The sequence below is a fragment of the Spermophilus citellus genome (assembly GCF_964194105.1).
Source record: "Spermophilus citellus genome assembly, chromosome: 7".
Taxonomy (NCBI): Eukaryota; Metazoa; Chordata; class Mammalia; order Rodentia; family Sciuridae; genus Spermophilus; species Spermophilus citellus.
Window position 1 is genome coordinate 140,496,095 of NC_138188.1, and position 20,018 is coordinate 140,516,112.

General features: G+C 34.9%; 1 pseudogene across 1 annotated transcript in view; it reads left to right on the forward strand.

Annotated features, from left to right (window-relative positions):
* The first annotated feature begins 299 nt into the window (after positions 1-299).
* LOC308653416 (glutamate dehydrogenase 1, mitochondrial-like) overlaps positions 300-20,018 on the forward strand; it is a 79,623-nt pseudogene continuing 59,904 nt past the window's right edge. Inside the window, exon 1 of the transcript in view lies at positions 300-409. The product of the transcript in view is annotated as a glutamate dehydrogenase 1, mitochondrial-like (transcript). The remainder of the gene's footprint in view (positions 410-20,018) is intronic.

Sequence of the window (20,018 nt, forward strand, 5' to 3'; positions counted from 1 at the left end):
GTCAGAAGTGGTGGATTCTAGATATACTGGAGTTGACAACAGTGTTTTCTAAAGGATTGAGTTATTGTATATGTAAGAAAATGCCAGTCAAAAGATGACTCAAAGCCTTCTGATATGGAAAACCAGGATGATTGAAGTGGGGCAGAAAAACTGCAAAAGAGGAGTTTTAGTGGGAAATTATCTGGAGCTCCATTTTGGATATGTTAACTTTGAGATGTTTGTTCATTATCCACATACAGGTCTCAAATTCGGAACAGTTTGATTGAAGACATGTTGGGGAAATTAAGGAAGAACCGGCAATGGAAACAGAGACAAGCAGCCAGATGGACAGAAGAACAGGTGAGTATGGTCATGTGAAATCCAAGCCAGGAAAGTGTTGCAAGGGAGAGAGTAATGTCAGGTGCCGGAGGTAAGTAAGGAGTCACCATTAAGCATGGATTGAACACCATGCACTCAAGGCTTAGTAACTCCAGGTAGGCTGAGTGGCAAGGAATCAAAAGAGACTATCAGGGAGAAATGGGGCAAAGGAAGTAAAGATAACAATCCCAAGAAATTCTGCTGTGAAAGGAAAGAAAAATGGGATAGTAGGAGAATGGGAGGGGGAATAACAATAATAATGATAATGGGATTGTCAGAGGAAAACTTCTTTAAACAATGACAAAGATGGAGTAAAACACCAAAGCCATGTCTTTGGGCAAAAGGAGATGGGAAACAGTGGCTGGGCTGCACACAGCAGGAGAGAAGTTGTGGTGTTTGGGTATCACAACAAGGACTAGTATGGATGGAGAAGTCTCATAAAAGTGCTCTTCCAATTGTTTCCATTTTCTTAGTGAAACTGGAAGCAAGTTCATACACTGGGATGAAAGCTGGGGAGGAAAGTGCTGTAGGTTGAAAGAGAAAACAGAAGGCATGCAAAGGTGCTCAGCAGAGGTGGAAAAAAACTTGGTAAGAAAATGTACAAATATTAGCCAACTTTGTCAGGCAGCAAGAAACCATGCTAAGTTAGTGGGCACAAATTAAAGTGACATGAGTACATATGGTATGTTATGGGTGCCCCCAAATCCATCTCCTTGGCCTGCTTCTAATCCAGCTGCAGTTGTGGTGAAAAATTGCCACAAACCCTCACAGCATCTACCTGAAGACCCTGCTGAGTCACGCAGATATTCTCTAACAGGTTTTTCACCAATCCATAGAGATTTTCTTAGCCCTGGCATAAGATACATCAGAAACATAGAAGAATTAGAAACTCAAAATTCATATATTGAAGTCCTAACACCAAGGGTCTCAGAACTTTTGGTAATACTTTGTTATAGGAAGTTCTAGCAAACTAATGCATTACCAGCCACAATTCCTAACAAGGTAAATATTAGTCTCCAGTTCCTTAGAAGGTAATTCTCTGCTTCACCCTTGGTTGCTTTGTAAATAAGTCTTCCAGGACATCTTCCTCCACTACTTTTCTTATACTTACCATATTTCTAAGTGTTTATTCCCATCTTTTCCTCAATCTGAAATCAGAGAGTACCAGAATTAAGTCCTTTAAATTTAACTTCTCTGCCTACTCTTATTCCCTTGGATACTGAATTCAGTTGAATCTTTAAGAAAAAATCTCTATTATTAACAACTTTCACATTTATTTTCCCCACACACCAGATGTATATATGTAGCAAATCAGCTATTCAACATCTGTTTGGATATCGTGATGGTTTTTCATTTATCAACTTCATGAGATTTAATCTACATTTCTCAGAATTCCTTACTTGTATGTGTTTTTTTTTTCCTGGTTAAACTGTGAAAGAGAGTCTTGTAAGAGATTTGCAAGCCAAAGTGAAGAAGCTGCAGCTATTTGGTAATTCTTACCCATTTTCATTTACCCACTACTTCTCTATATTGGCATAAGGCAGGGGCGAGATATGCAGTTGTTCCACTTGCTCTTGGCTTATCTTTTAGCTGGGGCCAAGTGTTATCTGTCTGGAAAAAAGCTCCAAATTCTTCAAGAGAACTACACTAGCAAGATCAGAGGCACCATGATCTGACATTGCATATGTATTCTAGGACGTTCTGTTCTTGCTCTCTCTCTCTCTCTCTCTCTCTCTCTCTCTCTCTCTCTCTCTCTCTCTCTCATTTTGCATCTTTGTCTTTCCAACTGTCTGTCTGTGGACTTCAAGCTACAGTTTAAGACAGAAGAAACTGTTTAAACAACTCCTGCAATTGCACAAGGTCAAGTCTCTAACAAAATCCATTCATGTATTTATATTGAATATATCTGTCGTATGTAGGTAAAGATAGAGAGATTTATGAAGGGATTTGATAGGGAAATTCGTGTGGAGGGAGGCCTGCTTCTCAGCTTGAACTTTGACTGATTCAGATGCCTTTACAGATATCATCGAGCCCATTTAAATTCAAAAGTAAATTTCACATTTTACTCCCACCTCCATTGCTAAACTTGAAATCTTTCCCATCTCAGTGACCCCATCCTTCAAATTGCTCTGGCCAAATTCATCAAATTCATCATTGATTCCTAATTTTTCTTAGCTGCCTCACATCCAAACAACTGGAAATTTTGTTTGGTACTTTTGTGTATAACCAGAAATAAAGAAGAATTGATAGTATTACAAGATTCCCCATCTGCAATGAGTCTAATAAATGATCATTGATGGCTGGTAAAAACCAGAGAGAAAAAAAAAACTCTGTGTCTCCTGATGTAAGTAGACAACACCATCTGATGTAAATCAAACCTGAGTCAGATCAAGCCTCTACATATAACCATAAATTTTCAGAAATTATAGGAGACAGAAGAGCTTTCGTGACCCAAAAGGGATAAAATTAACATTATCCAGGATGTGGCAAACTCCAGAGGACAAAATTACCCACTGTCTTCAAAAAATAAGCTCTAAAGAAAGAGACAGACAAAGACACAGAGAGCAAAGCAAAGGATAAAAAAGACTTGGGGAACATAGAAACATTATGTTTTTACAAATGCAGCGTGTGGTGGACCTTTTCTAAAATAATAACTCAAGCAAATAAGTTTAAGAATTACAAGACAAATAGAGAAATTTGTACATGGAATGGACATCTGATACTTTTAAAAATCTGATTAAACTTTAGTGTGATAATAATACAGTATAATTAAAATATAGTTAAATTTTAAAGTAGACATTCTTTTATAGATAACACTATACTGAGGTGGGTGCCTGAAGTATAGATGATATTGTGTCTTGTGATTGTTTCAAAATAATCCAAGAGAGGGATATGAAGGGGATGGATAAAAACAGTTGAAAATAGGTTGGCTGTGAGTGGAGAATTTTGACTGTGGATGAGACAAATTCATTCTACTCTTCTCTCTACTTTTTATTTATGCGTGAGATTTCCCATATTAAAATGGATTTTTAATTTTATTGACATTTACTTTCATGATAATTTAAAAAGTCAGTAAAAACAAATCATTGCAGAGATGACAAAAGGGGATTGATTTAAGTTACTGAAGTCGTGGTGTTGACATTATTCTAAGACAAAACCAATATATTCTGAGAAGCAGACAATCAAGTGGAGTAACTGCTACTTCTTGCCAAAATTTATGTAAATTCCTTTAAGGCACACTTTATTTAACTTTTGTAAAAAGTAAAGATAAAGCATTACAATTACCTGAAAAAAACTTTTTAAAAAAACTCTAGAGCAACTTTTACCAGATTCAGCATACAGGTGAAATCCAATTCATAACTTTCTAAAACTATGTTATAATACTTTCCTGTCTCTTTTCCCATTTTATACCATGAGTCCATGCTATTTTTAAAGGACATGGTTTGCCAAATGGAAAAATTTTTATGTGCTATAAAAGATAAAGAGCACTTTTTTCCAGGGATGTTTTACACATTAACCTGTTTTGCTTTCTGCTTATTGATCACATGGGTCTTGCTCATATCTTTTGACTTGACTTGCTCCAATAAAGGAAAAACCATGCTTGTGGGAAACTTCAGTCATTGGAATTCCCCCAAAATCAGACTCCTATAATCAACTCGTGCCCAATCATGGTTGTTTTTAGGCCAGTCCTTAGTCATCAGTGGGCTGGACAAGCTTCTGCAAAGCTGAGAATCTACTTGTCTCATTAGCAGCTGCCAACCATCATCCCCTGGGCTTGACATTCAAGGTCTTCTTTGGTGTGGAGGCAAAGTTTTCTTGGCAGGTGAAAGATTGCTAGGCCGAGGAAGCAGTGTCAAATAGAACATGTCAGAAGCCATCTACAAACAAGGTCACCCTCACCCTAAATGAATACCATGAAACCGTTGCAGACACTCTCCTTCAGATCTGAACTTCAGTCCAAAGGGAAAGCACACCACAATTACCAAAGCTTTTTCATCTTTCAGGTTGAGGTTTGGAAAATAGAGTCAGAGGCTGTTTTCATCTTCTCTTCACCATCCTTCTACCCAAGCATACATTTCCATTTAGTCATGTAGCGAGTAAAACAGTAACACAGATGAACCCAAAAGAGGATAAACTGGGTTTATAGAAAGCCAGTACAGTATACTGAGGATGCAAATATTCTTTCTGCTGAATCCACATCAGGTTAAGTTAGATACTACTAACTAACCACAGTTCATGGAAGATAAAATGCCCATCTCAGGGTCTTCCTTATGCATAAGCTACACAGTAAATGAAGAGGAAATGCTTCTTTGAGCTGGGATGTCAAATTTTTTGCCCAACATTATATGGCTCCAGTTAAAATACAGGGATGAACTATTCATGTGTCTTTCTGCAATTTTCCCAACTTCCTGTCCCCTAATGTTTTCTAAACCCAAAAAGAAAATAAGCGAAGAACATCAAACTCTTCTTAAGACACTAATTTCCCCAGTGAAAAATCAGCAAGGAAGCCTCTCACATCTCTAAAGTATCCCACTGCTCACACGATGATTCTGTCGTGTCCTGAGACCCCTATTATGTCTGGCTACCATGAACTCTCAGGAATGTGCTATCTATCCCATGAACCAGCACACTGTAAAACTGTTGTTTTCACATTTCTTTCAATAAAATCCAGACAATAAATCTGGTTTCTTTTATATTTTTAATAGTGGAAATGTGTTTGTGATAAAAAAAAATAGTTTCTGTCAAAAGGAAGCATAATACATAGCATTCAACCATTTCAGAATCTCCTGTCAAAAGAAATAATTGCAAAACTTTAACATAATAATATGGTGCTATATAGAAAAAAATAACTTGTAAAATATAACATATGGTTTTAGCTTACAGGGATAATATCTGAAAACATTTAAAGGCAATATTTATAACCAAATGAACAGGAAGTTCAAAAAGTCGTGGCACTTGCTGCTAGAAGAGAATTAAGTACAGTGAATAGTTTCTGTCAGTGGGAATAGTTCCCAGGTTTGCACAAAAACACAGACTTGGGGGGTTTTGTAGCAATTCTTCATAATAGGAACAATTCATATTTTCCTCTCTTAGAGAATTACTAGTGATGTTTTACATAATGAATAGTTTATAAAGACAATACAAAAGAACTTTGTGAAACTGTGGTTTAAAAACTAGACTTGGATAGTTAGGGCTATTTTAAGAAGCTTAAATATAATTTAGAAGAGAAAAATGACTTATTATACCTGACTTACAAACTCTTTCTCATTTTCATGCTTTGGCCTAAAGTTGGTGCTCATCAATTTTGACTTAAGAAAATCCTGGCAATCTTTCAAGATTTTGTTGAAATTCAGCTCCCTCTCAGGTCAATCTACCAGCAGACATTCCACTAAACATAATTCTTATGTCTATGTCCATATCAGTTTTTACTGTATTTTTTATCCCTCTCACAATCTCTGGATAATAAATAAAAGCTCATTAACTGAATTGACAGATCGTATTTTTTATGCACTCAGAAAAAAAGTCAGTCCTACAATAAGTGCTGAAGAAAGGAGGATGTAAATCACTTGTTTAGTGTGCAAAAGGCCTTAGATTCTGGGTGGTGCCATAGAAAATAATGGATTATAACTAAAGATAAGAAGACAATTAAAGCAATTGTAAATGCATAGTTATAAATAACAATTTTTCTAGTGATTAGACACATGTAGGTGTTTCAGGGAGCTGACTTAGCAATTTTATTTTAAAGAAGCTCCTACCTTTCTAAGGCAGGCCAGCCAGAATGCCTGCCTTGAGTTTTCAGTAATGTAAGTTTTCCCTGTTAAATTTCACACCATTTTTTTTAAATACAGTGTTATCATTCTATTGAAGAAATGTTGCTAAATGGGTACATCTAACTTTATATTCTATTATTATAAAAGACAACAAGAATATTAGGCAGAGCTACTTGGAGATTTTATCCCAGCAAAGTTTAAGAACAAAATAGGAACATCCATCATGTCAAGCATAGGAAAATCCATGGAAGAATGGTATAAGTTTCCTTCCAATTCTCTGATTGTCCTGATGGAGAATCAACGGGGGCATCAGACTTACAAATAATATTTATTCCACTTTTGTTATAAGGAGTGGTTTGCATGTTAGGGGTTTTTTTTAGGATTATAATTGACATTACAAAAACTTTATTTACATAAATATGTAAATGAATTGGATAAATCATTGAAGTCCTGCCTAACCAAAAAAAAAAAAAAAAAATTAAGGAAAGGGAAACCCAGAACTGAGTTGGTGTGCTCCACCCAGATTTGCTGTATGACCTTTAAGCCATTTATCTCATCTGCTCCTTATCAATTCTTTCAAGTAAAAAAAAAAATTGGATAAAAATTCTTGGCTTCCTCACAGTTTTGTTATAAACATGAAATGAAACAATGACTATTTATGTACCTCATAAAGTACGAAATGCTTACCCAATATGAAGCACTATTTTTCTTATGTGTGCTGAATGAGAAAGGAAAGTTTGAGGTCTCCAGCTAATTGTCTTAAAATCTGAAACACGTGTTATAGTAATCATGCTTTTGTATCTTATTCCTTTAGAATTATTAAGTGATGGATGCTACATATCTGAAAATCATTAAGCTAGACTATTTCTATTCTTCCCAACCACAAGTATGTGTCTATCAAGCAAAGTTATACGTTGCAACTACCCCCTAGTGGTATTCCTGGGAGCACAGGATCTACAATATTGTGAATATTTTAAATATCCCTCTATTTCTAACTGCTTCGTGGTTAAGAAAAATATGTTTATATTGAAGCAACTTAGAATTATTTTACTCAACCACCCCCCCATGTAATCTCACCTCAACTCTGGAATTATCTGATAAATGATATCACCAAAGATTTAAGTAAACAATGAAATGAAAACAGGAAATTACATGGGAATCTTATCCTAGACACAATATTCATTGGAATAAAAATTCACAACTATGTTATCAGTGGTGAAAGTACACCAGTCAGAATTGTTTTGGAACCAATGGGCTATAAAGTAGGGTACATACACCCCAGAAAAAAAATGTGAGAGGGATCATGGAGGTATGTGAAGAACATATTAGAACTTCTAATAATATTTTTTCCAAAAATTAGAATTAAACTTTTAGAATGTTTAATACTTAAACTTTCAGGATATATGTTATAAATGAATAAACAACTATTTTCATATTGCAGGGTGTATGCTTACTGAAATATTTTTCACTGATAGAAATACAAAGCAAAAATTTTGGAAGAATACAAACCTAAACAATAAGGGAAACTTTTAAGTTACTTTCTCTCTAGAGCCACTTCTTAGGATAACAGAATACTGCATGGAATTTTTTCAACAAAAAAAGTACATTAAATAAGAATTTGGTATATAGAAAATGACCCATGGATCTAACTTAGGGTTTCTTGCAATGATGGATAATGCTAATTCACAGCAAATACAGCTGCACCATGAGAAAAATTGGGGGGGGGGGGGTGATGGAAGAAAGAAAGGAGGAGGGGAAAAGAAGTGAAAGAAGGAGAAAGGAAAGAAGAAGGAAAGAGGAGGAATATTTAATTGACTTAAAAGATTAAAAATTTTCTAGAAGAAGTGATTTATAAATTACCCTAAATATGAATAGGAGTTGACCAGGTAAAAATGAGTAACAAGTCTGAGATAGAAAAGGCTAGGCAGTGGAGAGTAGGGAGGGGACAGTAAAGGTCCACAAGAGGGCAAACTCAAGGACAGCCGTTTATTTGAACAGCCCGTTATAAGATTTTCCTGTTTCTCAAAAAGGGCAGAAGTTTCCATCTTGCCAAAAAGGACTGCATAATCTGTAATCCAGCCTGCACCCACTGCAGGACAATAGAAATATCAAAAACAAACCAAGAGGAGCTTATCAACTTCTTCTTACTTGCCTTTAAAAGGAGGAGGGAAGTAAGACTTTCTCCCAGGAGCGCTGCACCAGGAGTTCTGAATGTTTCCCTCACTTTTCTTTTTAATAAAACCCCAGTTTGCTTGCTTACCTCAGAGGTTTTAACCGTGTTCATTCTTGGACTCCATGGAACATGAATCCATTCCCAACTCCTGTAGGTAACAAGTTGCAGATAAAGTCACTGTCACCATGAGAGAGCAAAAAGAGACACTTTTAGACCCCTTCAGCCAGACCTTTCCTGCTGTACTTTTCTGAGTAAACCTTTGACACCATGGGCCAAGCAGTCCTCCCTGACCTGTGCCGTCCCGGGGTATGCCACACAGCCTGCGGGGACAGCTCATCACCTTTGGGGTGAGAAGCGTGAGTGAGGGCATGAAGAGGTAAGAAGGGGTCACATATGAAAGGTCATTGTAATTCAAGCATTGGAGTTTTGGTGCAAGTATTTGAAATAGAGAAAAACAGAAAACATAGTCTTAGTATCATTTTTCCAGGGACTCTCAATGGGTCAAGAGAGTGAGTTAATTTCTGTTTTTTCAGACATGGTATTTTTCATTTCTATAATTTCCATTTGATTATTTTTCAATATCCTTTTTTTTTTTGCTGTAATCCTCCATCTTTTGAATCCACACTAAATATTTTTCCTCTAAATTCTTTAAACTATTTATAATTATTATTTAAAATTCTTGTCTGCTAAATCCAACATCTGGATCCCTTGTAAGTCTATTCTTAGTGATTTTTTTCTCTCTTGATTATGAGTCTCATAGTCCTGCTTTTATGAATGTCTCATGTTTGGTCATACACGTGTAGTGTAGCAGAACTGATCTATGCATTGCAAGACCCTGTGATTTTTTCTTCTCCTTTCCATCCAGTCCTAAGGTTCCCAAGCCACCATTTATTCAGCAAAAGTCCTGTGGGGGAGAATTAGTGGGTGGAAGATTTGTTCCATGTCTAGAGCTCTTCCAAATGCCAACCCACCATGTTAGCCCATGTGCAACTAATAAAGGCCTGGATTTTCCTTCTCCCATTGAAGTTTCTCTGTTCATTTCAAGCACATTCCTCCAACTGCCTGCGTACCCAGATGCAGTAAATACATCCATAGGTGAAAGTAGCTTCCACTCTTTTCTCACCCAAGAAGGGGCCATCCGTTTTGATACTTTAGTGTATTTCAACATTTTTGCATCCACACCTCATTGACAGTTTTAAGGAAATAAATATTATTTTATTATTTTAAAATATTATTTTAACTCAGCCAATATTGTAACATCATTATAGGAAGAACAATGATCTTTCTTAATCTACTATGAATTATCTGAATGTCGAACTCTCCATGTTCTTACTCCCTGTTCTTTTCAATCTTTTTTCCTGTTCAAGGAGGTTCCCAGTACTGTAAATTTCACTTAGTAAATCTCCAAATAATGCCAGATTATTGCATTCCTGATAACCTAATAAACGTCTCCTATTAAGTTATATATTTGCATAGATTTATAAACTCTATGTGGATAAACAGTACAGTCAATTTTTTTCTCTTTAGAGATCTTCACAAGTCACAGTAATGCAAATGAATGACAATGGTCATTCAAATCTGAATTTCAAGTCTGAATGATAATGGTCACTTTGTTTACCTTCTTTGACATTAGGAAAAAGATGATCCATCCATGGCTAAGGATGACCCACAGTAAGGCCCCATCTCACATTCTCACAACTTATTATCACAGTCATTGCTATAAAACCATCTGCACATTTGTAAAAGATAAACTATCTGCATACATTTGTTACCTGACAATAGCTGCTTCAGATGCCTCTTATGTCTCTGATATTTTATTCCTGGGACTTCTTTGCTGCTATCTCGTGGGAATACCTTAGAATTTTCTAAGCCATTCTGACCCATGCACAAATATGTGAGGTGGGAGGGAACTAACTCTAAAAGGGCAATTCTTGATCAAAGGGGAAAAGAAGAATCCTCTCTCAGCTGGGCAGTTCTGAGATTTGCCTCACACAGCTCCTCAAAGGTCCCTAGTAAGATTGAACTTCAGTCCCATACAGTGATGATAAAGCCCACTTAGATTAATTTCCTCTCATCCCCTGCTTTACCATTTATAGCCCCTAGAGCTATTACTGGGCATCTCTTCAGAATAAACTACCTATAAGCAAACTGTGATACAGAGCTCTGCTTAAGGAGAACAAGGGCTAAAACAGCCTGGAGGGTTGACCAAAGACAAAAGAAATTATAGATGGAGTCACATGGTGATTTCAGGGATGTGAAAAGACCAAAAGAACCATCACCCTTGTGACAGGCAATAGCATATCTTAATAGAAAAATTCTCTGTCAGTCGATTAATGTATCCGTTTTGTAGGCACCCATGCTAATCACATATGAGTGAATATTTTTAAAATTTAAAAAATGTCAAATATTTTAATAAAAATAGTATATTTTAAGCATTTCTATTTGAAATAGTGATACTATAATGCATTTACAAAGAGAGCAATTGCATAAAATAATGCTCTTCAAAATATAAAACACAAAAAACAATTTAGAGAGTACCACAGGTCTTTTGCATTCAAAAATAAAACACAAATTTATGGTTGTGTGATAGTGTTTTCTTTTATTCATGTGTGTTAGTGTACTTGCATGTGTTTACATATAAAGAGACAGACAGACATATGTATATACACACACATAGATTGATTGACAGATAATCTGTTTATCTCATTAACAAAATGATCTTCTAACTCCAACCCACCCTAAGTGTTCTATAACCTTAGAAGTGAGAACTGGAGAATAGAAGAGGAGGTGTGGATGTCCAAATAGCTGTTGGAAGGCTGGGTAATCATGGTGCTACTAAGTAGTAACTGATTTCCATCAATCCTTCATTCCCACTATCCTCCTAAATAAAGCTATCATTACTATTATCTGCATTATCACTACACTAATAACCTTCTATATGCAGAGTTACATATTCTTGATTAGTAATTACTAAAAAAACTCTTTGATATCTCTAATTTTTACCTCTAATTTTCAATATAATTATAAATTTAAGCAAGTGCATGTTTAAGATACATCTCTTAGACATCTCTTCTTTCCCATTAGAGTGTACCTGATTTTTACTCCCATTAGAAATACCAGAGCCAGTAAGTAGGGCAGCAATCTCAGTGAGACATGATGGTGGACTGAAATAGGGCAACTCAATGTGGATCGAATTGCATCAAAAGACTTGAAAGATATTTCAAAAATAAAACTGCTAGAACTTGGTGATTAGATAAATGAGAGAACAGATCATCTAACTCACACTACTAGACATTGGTTTTATATTTCCTTCTAACCTTTCTCTAATAATAGCTGCTAGTGAACAACTTTATGTAAGTTATAGTTTTAATCAGGACGAAATGTAGCTTGATGACAAAAACTCAGGTGACCTAGAGAGAAAGAGGAGCTAGAGAAAGCACCGAGATGAAAACCATTTAATCTTCTGTTAAGCTAGAAAAGACACATTTACTCCAAAAAAGTCAGACCATGAGAAGCACACCCATTTCATTTCTAAATGGAATAAATAAAGCTTCTGTGGAGCTCTACTCTCATTAAATGTTGAATTTCATTGTTTCTTCATGAAATCTACAGTTTCTCAATGAGGCATAAATCCCCACCCCATAGAGCTATTTGACAATCAAAGCCTTTGAGACATTTTAGCTGTCAACACAGGTAAGGAAGTTTGGTGTTACTGGAATCTCATATACGGGGCCAAGAATGCTGCTAAACATACTATAATACACAAAACAGTCCCCCCTACAACAAAGAATTATCCAGTCCCAAATGTCAATAATGCAACAGTTGTGAAAGCCTAGAATCCATTGACATGAGAAATACCACATTGGACATATAGAGACTGTGTTGTGGTGTGGGAATCACTAAAAAGTCATAGGCCCTGCCCATGAAGAAGGAAGGACTTAAGTTCATTAATTTTCAATATAAGAGAAATATTAAAATAAAAATTCAGATGATAGTAAAAGATATGCCATAAGTCAGTGAGACTGTGATTGCTAAATAATGGTACAAATGATAAATGCTCTGAACAGTTTACCAATTTACATATTATACAGCAAAAGTCTGTCTAGGAAAAAAAATGTAGATATAATGTGAACAGGTTGAGCTTAGAGGTGCCCTGAAAAGAAATGAGTTATGATGTAGCTCCTCAAAAAGCAAAGTTCATGTGACACAAATGGAACATCATACACTAATATTTTTTGATACATAATTCATATTTTACAAATGAAGAAACTAGAGCAGAGAGAGCTTACCTGCATTTCCTCTTCAATACGTTCTGGCAACAGTGACATGCTGATGAAGCTATGGATGTTTATTTATTGATATTTTCACTTTTTTAATTATTTTTTATAGTTGTAGATATCATGCCTTTATTTGTTTAGTTTTTTATGCGGCGCTAAGGATCGAACCCAGTGTCTCACAAATGCTAAGCAAGCACTCTGCCACTAAGCTACAGCCCCAGCCCAATATTTTCACCCTTCAAACAAAGAAAAAAAAAGAGGGAAATAGGTGACTACATTAAATAGATATTTCTAGTTTGTTTTAGTAACAGATGTAATACTGATTCGATGAATACATTACAAAATAGACTTTTAAATCACCCATTATTCATGATCATCTCATTAATTCTAGCAGTAGAATAATTTATTTATTTATGACTAATTTTTTTTTAACAAAACCTCATCAATACCACATTTATATCTAAAATTTTTAAAAATAATGGCATTCTGGGGACAGAAGAGCAAGCAAGCATCTTGTTGGGTGACGGAGTCACGTCTTCAGGGTATACATTAGCTGTTTCTGACAGTCTTCAGCATTTTAAAGAAATCTTAATGATGCATCACCAAATTATAAAAATATGGAAAATAAAGAACTGAATAAACATGAAACATTGTTCACATTTCTTCCTGGGAGGCTGGATCTTTGTGCTTGTGCCACAGCAGCACACCCAGACAGGAATACACCTTATCAAGTCACCTTTCCCTAATTGACTGTTCTTACTGATTTAGCACACTCTGGGCACCAGAATTCAGTTCTAATAACAGGTCCTTCTAGTTATTTATATTGTAGCAATACACAGAGGCCTTCTTTCAGTCAGGATTAATGAAGATAAAATAATTTGCTGAGAATCACTGGACAGTTGTTCTAAAGTAAAAATAAAGTAGTTTATGAACTAGTAAAGACAAACATTTTATTTTAATACAGTAGATTTAACACATGATATAGTAAAGACCTGTTGTTAATTTTTTTATTCAGGCTTGCTTCAGCGAACAAATAAAATGCTTGCCAGGAATAGTTAAGTATGGTGTTTCTATTCTCCTCCTGTTCAAATTTGCTTTCTTCCTCCAGCCGTCTCCTGGTGTGCCACATTGCCTGCATGCTATACAACTTTCATTGTCAGGACTCTTCTAATTCAAATGACATAATATTTTGAGTTTTTCTGGTTATAAATGTTCAGAGCTTACATTTAATTTTATCATTTCTTTTTTTTCTTTTTTCTTTGTTTTTAAGTTTATCATTTCTATCCACTAATTAATACTGAAATTTTAAGATTTCCTATCCTAAAAATGTGTTCTGTGAAAATTTGTGTAGTTTGCCCCTGCACTCTTTCCCATTCACATTACTCCTTCCCTCTGTGCCTCTAAAGGGCAGTGGTTTTTATCACTGTTTCCATCTGTAGGTTGCATACTTCACCCATGATTCAGGGTTTATCTTTGGAATGAAGCACACATAACTGAGTAGTAAGTATGTTTGGGAATAATGGAATGAAAATTTGCAAATAACTTTGGGCCAATTGGTTGATTTTTGAGCATGTAAAGCATTTTTCAATTCTTAGGGCAGAAACCACAGAACAATAGTTTAAAAATAAACACCTAACTCAAAAATTGTCTACAATATTTAGACAATGTCTTGCAAAAGACTGTCAGAAACAGCTAATGTATACCCTGAAGACGTGACTCCGTCACCCAACAAGATGCTTGCTTGCTCTTTTGTCCCCAGAATGCCATTATTTTAAAAATTTTAGATATAAATGTGGTATTGATGAGGATTTGTCAAAAAAGTCTTGCAAAATTATAAGAAAATAATAAACACTACACTGTGAAGATAGTCAAAGAACATTAAAAAAGAAAATTACAGAAGAAATGTAAATAATAAATATACTTCTTTAAAACTTGTAATCAAATGAATGATAATTGAAAGAACAAGGAGATATCAAACCTATAAAGTTGCTAAGTACTTGATATAATCTCTAGTATTAGTAAGCCTACTAAGAAATGGATACTCCCATATACTAGTTGATAGTTTATATTGATACATTATTTTTTAAAATTTGTTCTTTTTAGATATACATGGCAATAGAGTGTATTTTGACATATGATACATTATTTTTCAAAGCATTTTGCATTATGAATGCTTAAAAGCACACCTATTAAATTGAATTTTTAAAATATTTCCTAAAGAAACAATTAGACAATTACATGAAGGTTTAACTATATTGGCCTCCTTTACAGCTTTACTTAAAATAGGTAAACACGTGGAAGCAACTTAAATGATGGTACTTTTATGCAACAAAATATTATGCAGCCACTGAAATGAATGTATATATTTTTAATTAATATGGCTAAATCCAATATATACCTTAAATATAGTTTTATTTTATAATAAAAGCTATACACATGTATTTTAATATGAAAGTACACGTGACAAAATGACAAATAGTTAACCATGACTGGGCCTAGATAATGAGATTTTATGATATTCATTTTTTCTTTTTCTTTTTGTTCATCTGTGATTTGAATTTTTTTACTGAAATTCTGGATCACTCATGAAATATATTAATAAAAAATATAACTGGTAAATCAAAAAAAGTTTCTGTAAGAGAAAATATATTGTATAAGCAAATAATTATTTGAGGAAGTAAACATTAATTCTCTTGACTAATTCCTAGTCTATTATACCTTATAAATTATAGTACTCTCTTGCTGCTTTTAAAATACAAATGTGATTCCAATAGAAGTAAAGAATTTCTAACAAACACTATATGTGGGAGACTTCCAGTTTAAAACGACATACAAGTTAACAGAATTTGATGCAACATTTCTAAATATCCCATAAAAGTGTTTGCAAATATCCTGGAAAATGCAAAATTTTATAATGTTACAAAGATTTGGTCTGCAAGAGCTTACTTACGTAGTAAGGTAATCAGAATGAAAAATGAAATGGGTAGCTCTCCATGCCATATCTGCCTGAAAATATATCTTTTGTTTAAATCTTTGCCTGTGTGCCATGGCAGACAGCATATCATGAAGACTAAGAGTACATCCTTTGGAGGAAGGATCTGCTTGGAGAACTAGATCACGTCTGGCTGCAGCTGATGTCCCAGGTTTATGGCAAACACCAATGATGCTATTTTGACAGAAAATTAGAGAAAGAGAAAAAGGAAATTCACAAGATCTTGAATATTTTCTCCAGGAAGGAATAAAGGACTATCATTGTCTCATTAACCAAAAACCAAAATTTTAAAACCAAATATGTATCATTAAGGCTTAAAAGGGCACAGATATGAGTAGCCTTGGGAATTTAAAAATTGGAGGAACAATGTAGATCATTATGAGGTAACTTCCTTTTTTTGGCAGTTAATTTGGATACATTAATTGTAATCAACTCTCTTTAATCAGAAATTGGGATTTCCTGAGGACGTTTCATTAATTGCAAACCAGAGCAGTAGGCAAATTATTCTTCACTATAGATCACAGTACTCCTTTGTGGGTTATGTTCGTATCCCAAAGAATTAAGTTCAAATAGAATTTTTACTGAATTTTGCTATCATATTACCACATGTCCCCCATTAATTCATTGTTGCTAATAGAATACATATGTGCCCCTAAAATGGTATACCATGAAATGACTGAGCTAATGAGTAGAAATTAGCTCCAACAGGTATAACTGGGAGCATGGAGGTGAATGGTTTAAGGGCTGATGTTTTATTCAGCATAGAAGCAGTTAAGCCAGCTCCATATTCTATACTTTCAGCTGGCTTCTAATAACATTAAATTAAATTATATTCTCTATAAGATTTAATGTTTAGCTTTCGTAATTTTACCTGTATAATGAAATTGAAGTAGGGCTGTGTGCAGTCATTTAGATAAAACTGAAAGTGCCATCAGCTATACTCTCTGAAATAGCAGCCTTTTTCGTTTAACTTTAGTAAATGTTCCAGTCATTTTATATGAAAACTTTCTACTTCTTTGGTTGGAATTTGACCACAAGCTTCAAACCTACAAGCAATATTGCTTATCATATATGGAGAATTCCCAGGAAGATAAATTTAACCCCAGTGCAATTATTTGAATTAAATTGCTTATGTTTGTATTTGGGGACAATTGCCCACCCTTTGATATTTTCATTTAGTAATTCATGTCCTTTCAGTTTCAAGGCAGTTTCAAAGGTGCAGCAATTTCTGCAAACACTCTGCTTTCATCATGAAGTTCTTAGAAACTCTGTAAGGGAGATGGCCCCAGGCAGGTAAAAGCACTGGCACAAAATTCAGGAACTGAAATTTTTTTCAGGTTATAGAGCTCCTAAGCAAACACCAGTGTCCAAGTCCTTTCGCCTCTCTCTGCCTCTTGTTTCTTCAACTACAAGATAAAGTAGCATAGTAATTAGTAATTATGCTATTTACTGTTATTATGAAAATAACAGTAAATAACATTTATTGGGTGCTTGCCATATGTTGCATAGTAAATTGGACACTATTCTCTGTAAGATTTCATTTCATCACCACAGGGTTCTATATACAATAAAAATTATTTACCCATTTTTACTGATGGGGACAACTGAGATACAGAGAGATTTGCAAATTTGCCCGAGCTTTCATAGCTGCAGGGCCAGAAAATTAACTAAGATTTAAATGAGGAAGAAAAGATGTTGAAAATCTCATGTGTCAAAAGCATGATCACCAATGTTCTAAAATTAAGATTAAAATAGAAATCACCTACTGAATTATAACTGCATAAAAAGGTAAGCTTTTTTAACAAAAATAAAACTTTGCCTAGACAATATACCTATGAAACAAACCACCCATATTTCTAGAAAGTATTCCCTATTGGAATATTTTTATAATAATATCTAATATCATTTGATTTATAAACAGTTTTTCGGGAGCACAGATATTACTTGAAAGGAGGAGCACCTAGAATTTTTATATAAAATAGCATGCAGTGGAATAGTAGTTCTTGTTAACTTTAAATTAAGCATCTTTCTGTTAAATCATGACTGTGATTACTATTTGTGCCTTTTTTAGCTATGCAACTGAAATCTCTGATTAAAATGTAATTTTGTTATTTGTAAAGGCAGAAACAATGGAGCTGTAGGGCAAATTCTCTAAAATGCTTAGTCAGATCAACAAAGTTCATGTCAATCCTAGTTATTACCAGCCTAGAAATCTCTTGGAATTAGAATTGATTGTAAAACCAATTTAAAGGTTTACATTTCTTGATAAATCTGGACAGTCCCTTTCATTCACTTCCAAGAACAATGAACTGTTTATGTGATTTTCTTCAAGTCAAGCTGGAGCTTATCCTTATACCTTTGCTCACACTGCGTTTTGACTTGTAATACTTCCCCTCCTTTGTAAACTCTCACATATCCTTTCATTTATTCTAAGACTCAGCTTTTTGTCACCTCCTTCTAGAACATGTTCCTCACTGTTCTCTAATAACTACACATACACATACCAAGAGAATGAAGTTGGTGCCTTCTATAGAGATCTCAATGGCTATACAGTCTGCACTATAGTATAAACAACAGTTTTTATGTCTTTCTTCTGCACAAGACAGAAAATAACTTGCTTCAAGCTGCTTTTGTGTGTAGAAAAAACAACCTGGTAGTTGGCAGATCAAGGCTGACTCTATGACCCGCTTTGCATCAAGCTGTGGATCAGGCTAGACTTAGCTCCTTGCTTGTCTGGGTGTGGTCATTACTTCTAGGGCCTAGTTCTCATGGTTTTGGAGAAGAAATAAATAAAGCAAACCCCACTATGCAAGCAAATTTCATGCAATTGTTTCCAATGTGTCTGTTAATATCCTTTAGGTAAAAGCAAGTCATGTGGACAAACTCAACCTCAGAGATCCAGGGAAATATCCTCCATATCCATAATCCCCTGACAAGGCTGTGGATACATGATACCATACCTAAAAAGAAGAGATCGTGACAAATAAGTATATATCATAGAATAGAATTCATTGGGGGAGGCGGGGCTACTAGGTATTGAACCCAGGGGTGCTTAACCACTTAGCCACATCCTCAGACCTTTTTATATTTTATGTAGAGGCAGGATCTCAGTAAGTTGCTTAGGCCTCGATAAGTTGCTAAGGCTGGCTTTTAACTCATGATCCTCTTTCCTCAGGCTCCGGAGCCACTGAGATTACATCATTTCTTATTCATCTTTATTTTCAGATCTATGTCTGGAATTGTACTTTAACACAGTTGAGTACTAAAGACCTCATTTGAAGTATCAATGCCTCTGATATTGCCAATAGTTCCCCCACACACATTCATTCCATGTGGCACACTCCAGACCACAGTAAAGTTTTGTTTGTTTGTTTGTTTGTTTTTCAACAAACTACCAAGGCCTGAAAGACAGGATGAAAAACCATTGAGTTCAGTTTACTGATGAGTTCAGATTCTCCCAAACAGAAATATAAATATATAAACTCATACAGCTAGAATTTAGGCTGTAACTTGGGTGAGGAGCATATAGTAGTAGGTTTAGAAATGTAATTCACTTATTTATGTTTGTGGTTTAATGTTTCCCAAAACAATTGCAACAATCCCTACTTTCCCATGCAACCTTTTGCAATGTGAGTGTGTCCCTCCTCCCATCAAACAATATATTTCCCTGTCCTTGAACTTAAGATATCCTCATGGCTGGCTGCACCCTTAGAGGATAATGGATGCAAATATGAGCAGTTCTGAGCTTGTATCCTAAGATGTCTTACAACTTTTGCTTTTGTTCCTTATGAATTCACCTTTCATGTAAAGACACTCAATGGAGACAACTGAATGACAAGAGACCATATAAAGAGAGATAAGACACTTGGAAGGGAACCAAGATATCTTGCCAGCATTCAGCACCAAGGCCCCAGGTACTGTAGAGAGGTTGCCTTGAATCCTTCAGCCCCAAAGGAACCACATTATCCTACATCAGGTAAGACAGAGAAAAGTCATCTCTATTGATCTCTGCCTGAATTCTTGACCCACAGAATTATGAGCAAATAAGAGTCACTGCTTTTAAATCCCTAAGTTTTGGTTTCTAACACAACAACAGATAACTAAAAGAAAGCTCAAAATTGCTCCTAAAAGAACAGAGAAATTTATGTTGAGGACTCTGAAATAGACTGGAATCATTTTACCAAAAAAAAATTACAAAAATGTTGCGTCTGAAATAATGAACATTTTGTATTAACACATAAAGAAAATATGCACAGAAAATTCCACATAAAAAAGAAAGCAGACCTCCCAGTATTTCTTGTCTAAACTTGAATATATGGATATAAATATTGTTTAGTTGATGTTGTTAGAAAAAAACAGCAAGATTTCAGAGCATTTTAAATACTTATTAGTGTGATAAAAAATGATAGACCTGGGTATAACATCCACACGTTTATATAAACAATCTT